Raw genomic sequence first — 8,125 nt, forward strand, 5'->3', positions numbered from 1 at the left:
CATGTTCTGCTTTACAGTCACATCTGCAAGAGATTGTGAATTCTCCTGGTTCAAACCACAGTTGGCTTAATCAGACGTGTAAGAAATATATAAGGGCTGCTGAGGCCAGGCTGGATTTGCATTTCTTTATGAACTGGGGTGTTGCTGCAGATGCACTTATCTCCTGTTTTGTCTTGTTTGTGGTTGTTCAAGAATATTAGATCATGCTATATCAGTGTTTGTGGCCATCCTGCTTTCTCTTCTCTATCTTGCAGGTCAGCTCGTGCTAGAAGTCGATGGTATCACTGTATGAATCGAGGTCAGTTTAGGAGCAGCTGCTGATGGAAGGAATCAAGACCAGGCTGATAAATGGAAGCGTCTCCTGGTGAGGTGTCAGAGGTGGCAGTAATGATGTCTGTAATGGTAAAAACCAGAGGGCTGGCTCATCCGAGTTCTTGCTGACTGATGCTTGGGAGTATCGTGTTTTCCAGCTGAACAATAAGAAAGCTAAATATGCTGAGACATTACAGCTTGTGCTGAAGTTGAGAATGTGTTCCCAGATGTTTCCCTTAGAGGTAAATTATGTTCTGGCACTGTGATAGTCCTATCTGTGGCATGATCTGGAGAACCGTGTCTGACTGCAAGCCTTGTGTGCCTGTTTCCATGAACCTTGCTTTCTTTCTCTCTTCAGAGTAAGTGCAGGGTGCTTCCTTGCTTTTGGTGGATTCATCCAGGCTGTCAGAAGGCCAATTGCAGTGTTCGTAACACGGAGGGACACGATGGGAATGGACTGTCGTTGCTACCAGGCAAAAGTGAGTTTCTTATGTCATGAACGATCTAATTTTGATTATTCTGAGCAGTTGCAGTGTGGTAGGGGATGTCATGAAACCATTTATTTGGGAGCGCAGGGAAGAGTCGTGAGAAGTGCAAAGGTAGTTTCTGTTTTGGCTGTCAAAATGGTGGAGTTTTTTTGGGAGGGCAATGTCTGGGCTTCTGTAAGCAGGCCCCCTCTGAGAGATTGGGCTTTGCTTGCTGCTTTGTTGTGCCTGCCTGCGTGCTCCCTGTGCTTGCTGCGTCTGATACCAGTGGTCATGGAACAGGCTCCCCGGGGCTGTGGGCCTGGCCCTGAGCTGCTGCAGCTTAAAGGCCGTTTGAATTTGTGTTGTTCTTCCTGGATCATTGTTTGGACTTGATGATCCTCGTGGTTCCCTTATAACTTGGGATATTCTGTGGTTCTGTGATCTTGGTGGTTTGTATGGGAATTACCAGATGATTTTCCCCCCAGTTTTTTTTTATGGCATTTGAACTCCTAGTTTCAATTCTAAATGTGGGAGAGGAGTTAGATCAGGGTACGGTAAGGTGCTTCTTATTTTTCTATTCTCCTAGGTGGCTGTGTCTTCTGTGGTAGCTCTGTAACTGGGGATGTTCCTAATGCTCATGAGAAGGCTCTGCTGGCAGCACAGAATTTGACCATTGAACTGCCTGCTGGATTCATTTCTGTAGACTGAACAAACCATCTCAGAAAGCATACAATCAGTTTGTTTTTTGAAAGGCTGTCAGCTTTTAGGTTGCTGAGAAGTCTTGGTTTATCAGTCACTAGCAGCTTGCTGGAGCTTGCAGTAGTTGAATCGTCCCATACAGAGCTGTTCAATAAAACCTTATAATCACTTTGGCATTGTAGCTCTGAGATGGGTTATACCGCTGGTGTGGATGCCTGTGCTGCAGATGGCATCCTTCCTCATCCTTCTCCTCCCAGCTGTGCTCCTCATTGGCAGAAGGTATCACCATCAGCTTTCTACCTCACACAGCAGTTATTATCTGAGCAGGGACTCGGTCGCTTCCCAGTTTCTCTGTGGCACCCCCTTAAGCTGTTTCTGTTCTCTCCTTTGCTGTTGGTGTTCTGTGTAGTCTTCATTTTGCCCTAGGATGCCAGGCCACTTGAAAAGAGTTTTCATATTATATCCATCCTGATTTCTTTACTTATGGTTCTTTTTATTATTATTACTTCTTTATTTCAAATGAGGAACACTCTGGAATCTTCTGCAGCAACCGTCATTTCAGACTTGTATGTTGTTAATCTGTGTAATGAATTATTCTTCTAAAGGCTGTTGTTCTCTAATGTGTTCAGTCCAGGATCAGTCTCTGTCCTTAATCCTCCCTGCTTTGCTGTCCTGTACAGACTGAGCTGTGTTTCTCTTCAGCCTGCTTTCCTTCCAGTGCTGACAGTCATGGGGAGCTCCTAGTTGTGTGCTGCTGTATTTGTTTTCTTGACGCATACCTTCTTGATGTATAGCAGGTGCTGGTGATAGCAGAGCCCCTGTTCTCTGTGAGCAGCTTGTGCTTAGCCAGCATTGATTGAGCTCTGATCTGCAAACCTTGTGAGAAGATGGAACAGAGCTTCCAGCAACTTCTGCGGAGTTGTGGTTTGCACTGCTTTGACTTTAGTCCTGCTGGGCAGTGATGGACAAGGCAGAGGTGTTGGGATACTGAGAAAAGTGCTTGTGTTTGGAACTCTGGATTTTATTTACTTATTTTTTTTATTTAGCGATCACTGGGGACCACTGAAGTTTACCAAAGGAGCCTCAGTGGTGTGGTTGCCTCAGGTGTACCTGATCTCATGATGGTATGTGGCCTTTTAGCAGAGTTTGGGCTCTGACCCCTCAAAACAGTGACTGGAAGGAGCTGCAGGTGATAGCAAGGCTAATCCAGTAAGGTTTTGGTGAAGCTGTCACAGAAGAGCTGTGTGGTGTACGTTACTGAGACCTTCCTTCCTCTGTGTTTGATGAAGTAGATGCTGTTAGGTAGGGACGTTAAGGCTTTGGATGTGACAAGTTGGGATCCTGTTGTGAGCCCAAATTCAGCAAATGATTACTGCTAAACAGGGGCCTTGGGCATATGTTTTAAGTTTCTCTGTTTCCTGTAGGACTTAAACACGTGTTTATAGCTTTGCAGAGTTTATATGACCCAGGAGCCATGTTTTTCATAGGGGAAAGATGTGCTTGAGTATCCTGTGTGCTCTTTATCAAGGACGTGGTAAAAACCAGTCCTGGATGTTTGGTGTGGGAGCAGCAGTGAGAGAGGCGAGCCAAGTGATGGTAGGAGTCCTGAGCCATGGGGTTTCTGTGCCTCTGTCTTGATCCAAGTGCTTTGGAAATGTCCAGATTAGCTTTGGCTAAGCCTCTGAGCTTCTGGATGCTTCTCATAACCAGCTCAAACCTCTCAAAAGCTTGAGGATTGTCCATCGCTAATTTTCAAATGAATTGCATGGGGAAATGGAAAATAAACAGAAAACCCTCAAGTTGAAGTACTTGTTATTTCAAGAATAGAAAGGATAATGAACGTGCCAGTAGTGTTTCATTGTTATGGAGGAGCACAAAGTAGTGGCCAAACAATAGGAGAAATAAGGAGGAATGTCCCTTGGTCATTTTCTCTGGGATCTTCAGGACCTGTTGATAAACGTAAAGATGGGTAATACACACATAAGGAAAGATAGTGGCTTTAATGGTTGGAAAAGTATTGTGAGGCACTCGTGTTTCACCCCAGGTCAAAAAGCTTTGGAACTCTCCCAGAGTAGAGAACAGCTTGTCTGATTTCCATTTTGCTGAGCAGTTCAGGCCATCAGAGAGGACTTGCTGGCCTATGGACAAAGGGAGAGTGTAAAGGGGAGGAGGAAACCAGGATGTTAAGATCTGTGAAGAAGGATGAAAGGCAATGGTTGTTTGTCACCTTACTGCCCTTCTTGTCTCCCTAGAGCCCAGCTGACTTCCTGGGATTGCTGAATTGCTGCCTTTCACTGCTTTGTGCTGCCTCCTGCCTATCAGACCAAAAACCAGTGGTGTAAAACTGAGTGTGAATTTGGTGGGGTAAGTCCTTGAGTATTCTTTATTTCCATAAAAGGCATTGGATGTCTCAGGATGGAAGTCCAGATACCTGCCCAAGTGTATTACAGCAGTCATGGAATTTCTATTTCAGAGACTTTTTCAAAGCCCTTCAGATAGAAAGGCAAAAGGAAGTGCAACTTTGGAGTAGTAAACGGTGCATGTTAAAATGTAAAGAGGGCTAATTAATGTAAATGGACTCCAGTCATGCCGGTGTGTAGCTCTCTTTATGAGGGTACTCAGGAATTCTCCTGACAATGAGTGATCCAGTCCCAACTCCAGGTGCGTGCTCAGCTTGGAAATGCATGCACATAGCTTTTGCTTGGCCATCTGCTTTGACTGCATTGCACTCCATCATCTTGTCTTGATCTCTTTGCTCCCTCCATCAAAAGCTTTGCTCGGTCTAGACTCATTGCAGGTGCTGACTGTTATGTTGATCCACGTGAGATCAACACAGAGATGAATACAGAAAATAAGGTAGGGTTGTGCTGCATGAATTTGAATGTCTTAGGAGAACGATCTTGCTTAGGATAGGGTATCTACCACACTGCTGATTGTCATCGCCCCTCACCCTTTGTGAGCAGCTGGTTACTTGCTTGAGCAGTGGCGTGGGGGGGCACATTGCACTTGCTGTTACAGCCTCATAGAAATGTGGTTATTTTTAAAATGAAGGTTCTCACTGCTGGAGGACTCGTGTCATTCTTGCATCCCACTCTGGCAGATCCTGTCATGTGATTTGAGAGCACAGGCTGAGAGTGCAGGCTTGTTGGATTTCATTTGATCTTTCCTATCGACAGGAACCAATGGGTGGCTTCCAGAATAGTTCAAGATGTCTCTGTTAAGATCGAGCTTTGCTGCACGTAACCAGAACCCCGAGCTCTTGATATTGTGCTGCTGATACAGCCAGTCTTTGCAATCAGCTGAAGAAGTAGGCTTAGGAACACAGAGCGTAATTCCTAGCTGCAGTAGATGATAGTGTAGATTGAGAAAGGCTGCCTGTGGGGCCTCAGGTAGTTTAGATCTTAGTAGCATCTGGTATTCTAAAGCGTAACTAATTCAGCTGATGTACTTCTATTTGTAGTGTTGCCTCTTCATTGTTGGTGTGTAATTTCAGCAAGCAGCCCAGCAAAGACTACTGGTTGGCAGATAGGCTTCTGTACTTAGTCTTGGAAGGCAGGAGGATGCAGAGAGTAACATTTTGCTGTAGGCAGAGTGATTTTAGAAACTGCAGAAGGTCAACTTCAATAGGGATCACAGAGTCATAGAATTGCTCAGGTTGGAAAAGACCTTAAAGATGATCAAGTGCAACCATAACTTAACCAAACTTACCCTAAACCTGACAACCTGCTGCCAAATCATGTCCCTGAGCACTACATCCAAATGGTTCTTAAACACGTTCAGGGATGGCGACTCAACCACCTCCCCGGGGAGCCTATTCCAGTGCTTAACACACCCTTCTGTCAAGAAGTTTTTCCTGATATCCAACCTAAACTTCTCCTGGTGCAGCTCGAGGCCATTTCTCCTTGTCCTGTCACCAGTGAGAAGAGACCAGCCCCGCTCTCACTGTAAGCACCTTTCAGGTATCTGGAGAGAGCAATAAGGTCTCCCCTCAGCCTCCTTTTTCCCAAACTGAACAGCCCCAGTTCCTTCAGTCGTTCCCTGTAGAGCGTATTCTCCAAGCCTTTCACCAGCCTTGCTGCCCTTCTTTAAACCTGCTCCAGCACCTCCTTTCTGACTTGGGGTGCCCAAAACTGAACACAGTACTGGAGGTGAGGCCTCACCAGGGCCAAGTGCAGGGGCAGGATGACTTCCCTTGTCCTGCTCACCACTCCATTCCTGATACAAGCCAGGATGCCATTGGCCTTCTTGGCCACCTGGGCATGCTGCTGGCTCATATTCAGCTGACTGTCCATCAGCACACCAAGGTCCCTTTCCATCAGGCAGCTTTCCAGCCTCTGCTCCCCAAGCCTGTAGGGTTGCTTGGAGTTGTTGTGACCGAAATGCAGGACCCAACACTTGGCCCTATTGAAACTCATCCAGTTTGCCCTGGCCCATTGATCCAGTCTATCCAGGTCCCTCTGTAGCACCTCTCTCCCATCTGGCAGCTTGACCCTCCTTCTGAACTTGGTGTTGTCTGCAAACTTACTGAGGGTGTGCTCCTGAGATAATGTCAGTTTTACTGGCCTTTGCTTTTATTTTAACCCATAAGCTCTCAACCCTATCACTGCCATTGTTGATTTCCATACATTCACATTCTTTCTTAACCCAGAGGCTGATCACAAGTGGTGTCCTTCACGGGCTGGTCTTGGGACCGATGCTCTTCAACATCTTCCTTCATCAATGGCATAGATGATGGCATCGAGTGCACCCTCAGCAGGTTTGCAGACGATACAAACTGAGCAGTGCAGTCAATATATTGGAGGGAAGGGAAGCCATCCAGAGGGACCGGGACAGGCTCAAGGCCGAGCTCCCCATGTCTGACTTCTGTGTTTATCAGTGGGGCAAGAGGAAAATCCTTTATAATACATATATATATAATAATATAATATTATATATTATAAGAATAATATTATAAGAATATAATAATATTCTTTTTTTCTTTTTCCTGTAGATCTGCAAAAGCACTCGGGGGAAGTTGGATGACATCAAGGGCACATGTTTTAGATTCTGCTTAGGTGGAGACAACTGTAAGGAAGGGAAAGAACACTTGTGGGGCAGGAGGTGCTGCTTTACAACCTACAATGAAGTGCAGAGCACTTTTCATGTAGTGTTCAATCACTGTTTTCTCAAAGGCAGTACAGTTCTGAACTAAGCAACAATGAAGCCAGTGATTTTAAGTATCAGTTTCTGATGACGGTGGCTGCCTGTGTTCAGAGGGCACACGTAATTCACTGCGCCTGTGGGAATTCTGATGAGCAATTAGCAAAAATACCCTTGTCGTTAGGGAGAAACAAGAACACTGTCCTCCAAAAAGTAATCAGTGCCATTTCAGTAAGTGACACCTCTTCATTGTACAGGAGGAAGAAAACAACAAAACAAAGCCTACAGGTGAGCCTAACATATGAATGAAATGAGAACAAAGTGTTAGGAAGAACAAGACTGTGCTTGAGTTTCCCAGTAATTAGTGCCCAAATTCCAGAATGAGTTTCTGAACCTTTCTTTCATCCTCCAGGTCCTATGAAGGACTGTGCCTTCATTGTAATCTCCATCAGAAATGCCTCCTTTCTCAGTGAAAATCCAGCCACTGGATTAAGGGCAAAATTGAAATGCAGAGTAGAAGTTGTTACTTTTTTCCTCTGAATACAGTCTGCTTCAACACACTTTAAATCAGAACCCCTTTAAAACTGATGCAAAGAGAAGCATGTTTAGCTGTTTTGTGTTGTTTTGTTTTAATAGCTTTGAACAGCCAGATCAAGTAGCCAAGAAGCCTCGTTCCAGCTTTTCTGTACAAATGGAGTCACGGTGAGTGCTTTCTCTAACAATTGTAGTGTCGGGACACACGCTTCTCTTTTTGCCATCCACTGAGTATTGTTCTCTCTCCTTACTAATATCTTGCAGGAAAGAATACTTCATGTGTAATGCAAAGCTGGTGTCCAGAAGATCAGTGGGGCCAGATCCCAGTGTTGCTGCACTCCTCAGTGACGCGTGTCCAAGCCTTGATGTATCTGAAGCTGATCAGGAGGGAATGCTAGCCAGAATCAGCTGACGCAGTGCCAGCAAGCTTTCAGTCACAGCGTTAAGGAAGGATGAAGATGCAGGCTGGGAACAGTTATGTCATCCCCCGATTTGACCACATGTAACTTGATGCTAGAAATACACCAGGTCCTCGCTCCCTGCATAGCAAGAGATTCCTCTGTTCTCCTGCAAAGGCTGCCAAAGTAACTTCTGTGTGATGACTGCTGAGATCAAACTGTGTCACTCCTTGCAAGTTCTGTGGCAGCGAGATACTGTGTTACCCACTCACAGGTATCATGTCTTTGGTAACAGGGCGTAACACAATGAATCCTGTACCAACGCCACTGTCATAGGCCAACAAGGGACCCTGATGTCAGGGTGAAGGCTGATGTTGCAGATGACTTCCTGTCACTGGAATACCTGGAGTTTACAGAGTCTTGGACGTGGGGCTGTGCTCCTTTATTTTTCTTTGTTATTCCTTCTGGTTACAGGGAGGCGTTTGTCCCTTCTGCCACTGTGAATGTGCTGTGGGGAATGAAACCATCTGCAGCTGTGGAAGGAGGGTCACTGCATGAGGAGGGGCTGCACATTCA

At 45.6% G+C, this 8,125-nt stretch overlaps 2 long non-coding RNA genes across 2 annotated transcripts; both read left to right on the forward strand.

Moving 5' to 3' along the window:
* The first annotated feature begins 427 nt into the window (after positions 1-427).
* LOC140253608 (uncharacterized) lies at positions 428-6,508 on the forward strand. Its single transcript, XR_011903912.1, has 4 exons — positions 428-554; positions 671-791; positions 3,731-3,842; positions 6,469-6,508. It is a non-coding gene; the product is annotated as an uncharacterized lncRNA (long non-coding RNA).
* Positions 6,509-6,545: 37 nt separating this feature from the next.
* On the forward strand, positions 6,546-7,547 carry LOC140252439 (uncharacterized). The gene is made up of 3 exons (XR_011903656.1): positions 6,546-6,905; positions 7,254-7,319; positions 7,416-7,547. It is a non-coding gene; the product is annotated as an uncharacterized lncRNA (long non-coding RNA).
* Positions 7,548-8,125: the final 578 nt, after the last annotated feature.

The sequence above is a fragment of the Excalfactoria chinensis genome, chromosome 5 (genome assembly GCF_039878825.1).
Source record: "Excalfactoria chinensis isolate bCotChi1 chromosome 5, bCotChi1.hap2, whole genome shotgun sequence".
In the NCBI taxonomy this organism is placed as follows: Eukaryota; Metazoa; Chordata; class Aves; order Galliformes; family Phasianidae; genus Excalfactoria; species Excalfactoria chinensis.